The sequence below is a fragment of the Chenopodium quinoa genome, unplaced genomic scaffold (assembly GCF_001683475.1).
Source record: "Chenopodium quinoa cultivar QQ74 unplaced genomic scaffold, ASM168347v1, whole genome shotgun sequence".
Lineage (NCBI taxonomy): Eukaryota > Viridiplantae > Streptophyta > Magnoliopsida > Caryophyllales > Amaranthaceae > Chenopodium > Chenopodium quinoa.
The window spans coordinates 4381009-4388745 of NW_018744502.1; positions in this window are offsets into that span (position 1 = coordinate 4381009).

Sequence of the window (7737 nt, forward strand, 5' to 3'; positions counted from 1 at the left end):
AAACCCTTGCCCCCACCTTCTCTGGCGCCTAGACCCACCCTTGCTGGCACCCAAAACCTTACCCCTACCCTCGCCGGCGCCCCTGGTAGCCCCCACCCCCAAGTCCTCTTTTATTTACGCAAAACCCTAAATCCTATCCTTCCCCTGCGACGGGCTGACGACCCCGCCTTGTTCTCTCCCCTACGTTAGGTGTCGTAGGCTGTTGCCCCTCCCCTCCCCCGACGCTGGCGGTCTTTTCCCTCCCCTATGTTGCGGCGTCACCCCTCCTCTTTCCCCTCAAGCCATAGAACCCGATTTTCGATCTAGGGTTTAAAAGGTGAAGGATTCTCGATCTAGGGTTCGAGATGGTGGTTAAATGGGGAAGGGGGCGATGGAATTGGGTAGTGAGGGTGCAATGCTGGTTGTGGGAGAGGGGGATGAGCTAGGTAGGGGCTGTGCTGGCGTCGGAGCGCCTAGGGTGATGGTCGTCGGCGTTGGGGAGGCTTGGAGCCAGCGGGAGGGAGTGCGGCCGGCGTCGGAGTGGGGTCGGAGGTAGGGGGGCTGGTGGTAGTGGGGCAAGGAACGTGGCTGGGGTTTGGGTTGTTTTTTTTTTTTAATTTTAATTTTTTTTTTAAAAATTAATTAAATAAATTTAATAAATAACCAATCAGCGGATTCCACGTGGCACAATTAACCCTTAATGACTAACGGAGTTAACGTTAGTTAGTCATTTTAGGTATTTGGGGTATTTTTGTTAAACTCGAGGGTATATGGTGTATTCGGAAAGTTTCATGGGTATATAATGAATAAGCGAATTACTGAGGGGTATTTGGTGAAATAACCATTTTTTTTAAGTGTTACACTTTGACCGCCATATAGTTTTAGGCAATTTGATTGATTTAAATAAAATAAGAAGTAAGTGGGGTAATTAGAGACTTGGAGTATTAAAATATTGTAAAATAAAATAGTGGAGTTAATAGTTTATTAAAAAGTAATGAAGTGAGAGGAAAGAGACATATTAAGTAGATATATTACATGAAACAAATGTTTTCTTTCCTTTTTTACTTATCATTTACTTCTATTTCTCTCACACCACATATAACTTTATTTTTCTCCCTCCATTATCTAGCTCTCACAAACAAAGTTTACCTAGATGTTGGTGAATGTTACATCGTTGTAAATAAATTGAAACGGAGGTAGTAATAAAAAAGTAGTAATTGTTTAGGTGGGAACCATAAGAGGAGAGAGACACATTAAAATGTATTTTTTTTTTGCCAAAAAAGGATATGTAACACTTAAAAAACACAGCCATATTTGGTAAGTATAACGCTTAAAAAAAACACAGAGAGAGTAAGAGTTATAAAAGCAAAATTTGATTGTTTTTAAAGCAATGGCTATGGGCAGTTGGGCATCATTTGGGCTTGAAAAGCCTTGATTGAGCCTAGATCCTTGAGCTGACCCGAGTAGAGCTCACCTTAAGATGTCTCGAGCTTGTGCCAAGCTTAATTTTTCCAGGCTCGCCGTGCTTCGAGCCGAGCCTGAGCTCACAAGCTTCGAGCTGAGCCTACTTACGTCTCGCTCGACTAATTAAAACCCCTACCTCACCCCTACCTCAGAAAAATTATTCAAGACCTCATTTGACTGTGTTTTTAATATTTTAAGATTAAATCACAAAATAGAGTCAAAGTAACTTATATGAAGAGTGACGAAACTTAAAATATGTCTACATTGGAGCAAAAGAAGTAATTTTAGTATGTATTAAAATCATGGGAGAAGCATCATTGGGGCCTAAGAGGGCCATGGCCCTGTGTTACTTCGTCTTACTAATCGCTCAATAGTCTAGTCATTCTCCAATGCTGGCATTTTTATATTTAAGTGGCCCTTGTGGCAATATATCTTTATTAGACTGACCCTCCTCCTCAAAATCATATCTGGCTTCACCCCTTGTTAAAAGGTAGCAACTTAGCAAATATTAATATAACGCTGAGCATTATTATAATCATTGATTACCAATTGTTACATCTAAAATTTAAATTTTTAACTTTTCTTGACTTTGGCCTGTTGACCAAGGAAAATGGACCTTAGAATTATATTAAGGGCCTTTGGTCTAACGATGGATGTTAGGAGAAATGGGTTGGATTCAGTCAAAAGGCCCAAGAAGATGACCGAACCAGTTTGGAGGCAAAATAAGGCAATTCGATTTCAAAAGGGGTTAGCGCCAAGAGGTGTAATTGCACAACAGTTACTTGAGTCAGCAATAACCGCTCTAAATTGTCTATAAATAGAATTGAAAAAATCGAAGGAAGGACATCAGCAAATCAATCAACAACAAGAATTTTATTTTTTGTAAGCTTTCTTCTTAGCTTTCTTAGTTTATCCTTGGCTTAATAGCCAAGCGATAATTCAGTTTTCCTTAGCATGTATTGTAATACCCTGTAAATTTCCTTCTTTTAAAACTCCCTTTTTACTCTAAATAAAACTCATTTTAGGAAATAATCAAAATATTATCGCCACTGTGATGATGGCTAAGGCTCTTTCAAAGTCACACAACGAAAGTCTAAAATAAAAACTAACTTTTTAAAGATAAATAACTTGAGTTCACAACCTCAAAAAATAAGTAATTTAAAACGTTCACAAATGTGAACCAATATAAACATGACCCTTCAAAAACCAATTTAAAATAAAGCATAACAATGTTAGTCTACAAATAATAAATCAAACAATTCAAAATATAAAACTAAGAAAGCATAACAAATTACTCTCTGCACTCATTCTCATCATGCTTCAAGTACCTGTCACTATCTCTTTATTTCAATCCCTCTACTCACCATATAAATGGGTCGTAGTAGGGCCTATTCAAAGGAAATCCAAACACAAACACAAAAGTACGAATCAGCAAAAGTTGGGTACATATGCACCTATGGAGCTAACACACTATCATGATCATCCTAGCAATAATAATTAAAACATGCTCGCCAAATAATTTACAAGTCAGCTTACATTTGACTCATAACTAACAATATTAATTATTAATAAATAGGTTTGGATTATGCATCGAACGAGTTTTTTTTCCTAAATAGCCCTTTTAAAATATTGAGCTTCCAATTAGGGAGCTACCTAAATTGGCACCTACTATGTCATTCTTGTGACGGAATTCCAGCGCATTAATAATAAAAGAAAGTACAGTGTCCTATACCCTTATAAAAGCTATGGTTAAATATAAAACCCCATAATTCCCCCCATATGTTCGTACTCTAGGTATATACGTTCCTAGAGTTTTGGTGCGTATCCTCTTACACTTTAAGTGATTTACCAATTTAACATGTGATGACTCCAACCAATCAATCAAGAATAAACATAACACTCATCAACACATACTTCCATTTTATTCTTGAATTAATTAGTGAGCACATAATTTATTTAATTCAGGTTCCTTGCCTAGTTTTGTGCACAAAATTTCACTATTACTACCTTGGTGCATTAGATGCACCAATAAATTTCCTTGACTCAATCTCAACTTATATGTGAGTAAATAAATAAACTAACTTCTTGAATCAACTCCAATAATATATGGGTGAGAAATAAATCATGAATCATTCTCAATAATTATAATCTTAGCTCTTTTAAACATATATAAGCCTTGCTTATTAATTTCATGCTTCCTTGATACTTCAAAATAAAACTTACTTCCATGATTCATACATATTCAACTTGTATCATGCTCAAATAACATATTCACATGTTAGCATAATAATTCATTATCAACTAACATCAAGCATTTAATCAACCAAACATTCTACTAATTCATCACTTAATACATACTTTACATCCTTAACATGATACCACGCATACACAATCACCTTTACGCGCATACGTACCTTGAATAATGCCTAAACTCGGCCACACTCGCTAGAAATCACCTAGCTAGAAACTTTCTACAAATAAAAATACATAACCATAATCAATCCATTGTTCTCACAAATTTCCGGCTACTATTATGTTCTATAAACCTCACTAATTAACCTAATTTGATGGTTTAAAAGCTTTAAAACCTTTTCTTTAAGTGGGTACTTAATATTCTTTCAAAAAGAGTTAGTTTTCATAACTTAAATAAAATCCCAGCGTACTTATTTAATATAAAACATCACTAATAAACCAAAAAATCATATTTAAATCATTAAAATCCTTTTTCTTTTTATGGTAATCAAACCCTAACATAATAATTAAAATGTAGTGTGTGTAATAAAATTACAAGATTAATTGAGGGCTTAAAAATCATTAAAAACATGTTCTAATCATTAATTTAACAACCACAACAACCTAGTATCAAACCCTAATCATAAACATTAAATTCCCAAATTCCAGGGTTTGTAAATTGGAGTTTTCAATTAAATTAAAATATGAAAATATTAATAATAAATTAACAACATCAATTACCTAAAACAACATCAAAATATAATTAAAATCATGGTTTGAATTATTTAAACAAGCTTAGAAATTAAAATAGGAGAAAAGAGTTCTTTTTTTTTTAATACTGAAACTGCACAAGGGGAGAGAGAGAGAGGAGGGGACGACCGCCGGTGCTAGTGGCTGCCGCTGGTTGCCGGCGTGAACGGTGGCCGATGGTGGTCGCCAATGGGTGGTGTCGGCCCTGAGAAAAGGAGGAGAGAGAGTGGCGTGGAAAGAGAGGAAAAAGAGAGAAAAATAAGAGAGAAAAAGTTTGGGTCTTGTGAGAAATCTGAAAAATGATTTTTGAGTGTAAAACCCTTGAGTTTTTCGGGTATTAATTCCCCTTTTAAAAACAAAAGCCATTTATTTACACAATTGCCACTACTAATCCTATTCCTCATTGAACTCTTCTTTGGGGCTAACTTGTTGGGTCCTTAAAAACTCTTTCATTCCCAGCAAGCTAGTCCAATATTTTGAGTGATGTTGACCCAATTTGAAATACTGTATTTCCCTAATTAATAACTCATAGTATTTTGTACAAACTTATTTTATAATTAAGTAATTAATTTATTTAAAATGAAATGAATCATTTTAATTTATAAATAAAATAAAATTTATATATAAAATATTATAAAAATACAGAGTATTACAGTCTACCCCCCTTAAAAGAAGTTTTGTCCTCGAAACTTGAGCACGAAAATAGTAAAACTCTTGTTTAAAATTGTTTAAAATTGCACTTTTTCACCCCTTTAATTAAAATTTTCTCTTGATACTCATAGTTGTTGTACTATTTGTAACTCTTCTTGCGACTTTCTATCTAAACTTTGTATAAAATTGTGCAAAATATTCTAAAAATGCACAAAAATACTTGAAATGAAGGTAAAAAGCGCGAAATTCTACCGCATTCTAACCCCCTTAAAAGAAAACGAGTTACGACCCCGTAACACAACTAACCTAAAAAAATTCTAGGTATTTCTTTCTCATTTCATCCTCGGCTTCCCATGTCGCTTCCTCAGTTTCTTGATTCGACCACAAAACCTTTACTATCTTAACATCTTTCTTGCGTGTACTACACACTTTACTATCAAGGATCCTTAGAAGTCTTTCCTCATAGGTTAGATTTTGATCTAGTTCTATGGTTTCAGGTTGTAACACATGCGACTTATCTGGGATGTACCTTCTTAATTGAGAAACATGAAACACATCATGTACCTTACCAAGGTCTATAGGCAATGCCAATCTATAAGCTACTTTCCCTATCCTTTGCAAAATCTCATATGGTCCAATGTACTTTGGACTCAATTTCCCTTTCTATCCAAATCTCATGACTCCTTTTATTGGTGATACCTTAAGCAATACTTTGTCATTAACTTGGAATTCCTCTTCCCTACGCTTCAAATCTGCATAACTCTTTTTCCTGTCCTGAGCTGCCTAAATCTTAGCTTGGATTTCTCTCACTTGCTTCATGGTTTCTTCTATCAATTGAGGACCTAGAATTATTGTCTCACTTATGTCACTCCAACATAGTGGACTTCTACACTACCTTCAATACAAGGCCTCAAATGGTGCCATGCCAATACTTGCATGGTAACTATTATCATAGGAAAATTCTGCCAAGTCTAAGCTATCTTCCCATCCTCCTTGATAATTTAAAACACACGACCCTAACATATTTTCTGGATAGTTCTTTCAGATTGTCTATCCGTCGCAGGGTGGAATGCCGTACTCATCTTCAATGTTGTACCAAAGTTCTCCTGCATGGTTTTCCAGAATTTCGAAAGAAACCTAGAATCCCAATATGAAACGATATCCTTAGGAACTCCATGTAGTCTCACAAGTAGTTCCATTTTCCAAGTCTCTTTTATTGGTATAAACACTACCGATTTGCTAAGTCTATCCACTACAACCCAGATGGTATCATTTCCATTCTTCGACTTAGGTAAACTAGTGACAAAATCCATCAAGATGCAATCCCACTTCTATCCTGGGATCTAGAGTGGTTGTTGCACTGTTTCCTGTGATCTCTTGTGTTTTATCTTGACTTTCTGACAGGTTAAGCACTTAGCTACGAATTCAACTACCTCTAACTTCATTCTAGGCCACCAATACACCTTTTTCAAATCCTTATAAAGCTTATCTCCTCTTGGGTGTATTGAATAGAGTGTATTATGTACTTCTTCCATCAGTTTATTCTTTAATTCCTTACACTTTTGTGGTACACACCACCTGAATTCAACTACCTCTAACTTCATTTTAGGCCACCAATACACCTTTTTCAAATCCTTATAAAGCTTATCTCCTCTTGGGTGTATTGAATAGAGTGTATTGTGTACTTCTTCCATCAGTTAATTCTTTAATTCCTTACACTTTTGTGGTACGCCAGCTAGCACCAGCCAGCAAGCCCCGCATCACCCCAGCCAGCATATGCGTGCTGTGCTGGGCAATGCTCGTGCTGCTGCTGCTGCTGCATGCTAGTGCTAGGTGCTGCTAGCTGCTAGCGTTGGCCCTAGCACTCACACTCGCACGCAAGGCCCTGCTAACGCGCACACCCATGCAAGGCCCAACATGCGTGCTGCTAGCGAGCCACGCATGCTGGATGGCTTGATTCTTGGCGATGATGCTTGACACACACGCACACGCACACACGCAAGTGCCCAACACTGCGATGGTGCTATGTTGCGTGCTGCGATGGTGCGACAAGCCTAGGCACAAGCACACGTACACACGCACAGGCCCATCAATGCGATAGTGTTGTGCTTGTGCTGCGATGGTGCGATGGGCTACGATAGTGCCTAGACACCCATGCATGCATGCTGCGGTGCTGCTGTGCCATGCGAAGGCACGCAAACACGCACATGGTGCTGCGATGGGCAGCCTAGTGCGCCTAGCACTCATGGCTCGCCTAGCACACCATGGTGCGCTTAGCACACACATGGTACGCTTAGGCTTGCGATGAGTTAGTCTAGCCTAACACTTCACATGGCTAGGCCAATGTGATGCTACGGCTATGCTCGTACTTGTTGCTTGTGATTTTGCGACGCTCGGCCTCGACGCCCTAGGCTCGATATCCGACGTGTGTGTTCGTAAACCTACGACAACTCATTAAATCCTTCGGATTAATTCTTCGTCTTGGATTGGTTGTTCGATTGGATTCGACCCGAAGGGTTCAGTTAAGATTAAGCCGTGATAATAATTATACCTTAATATTACTGATACCTTAATATTACTGATCGGAAGCGACCTCCACCTAGGCATTCCGATCACTTGACCTTACTGAAGAATTAGCTTTGTAATAATTATGAACCCTCT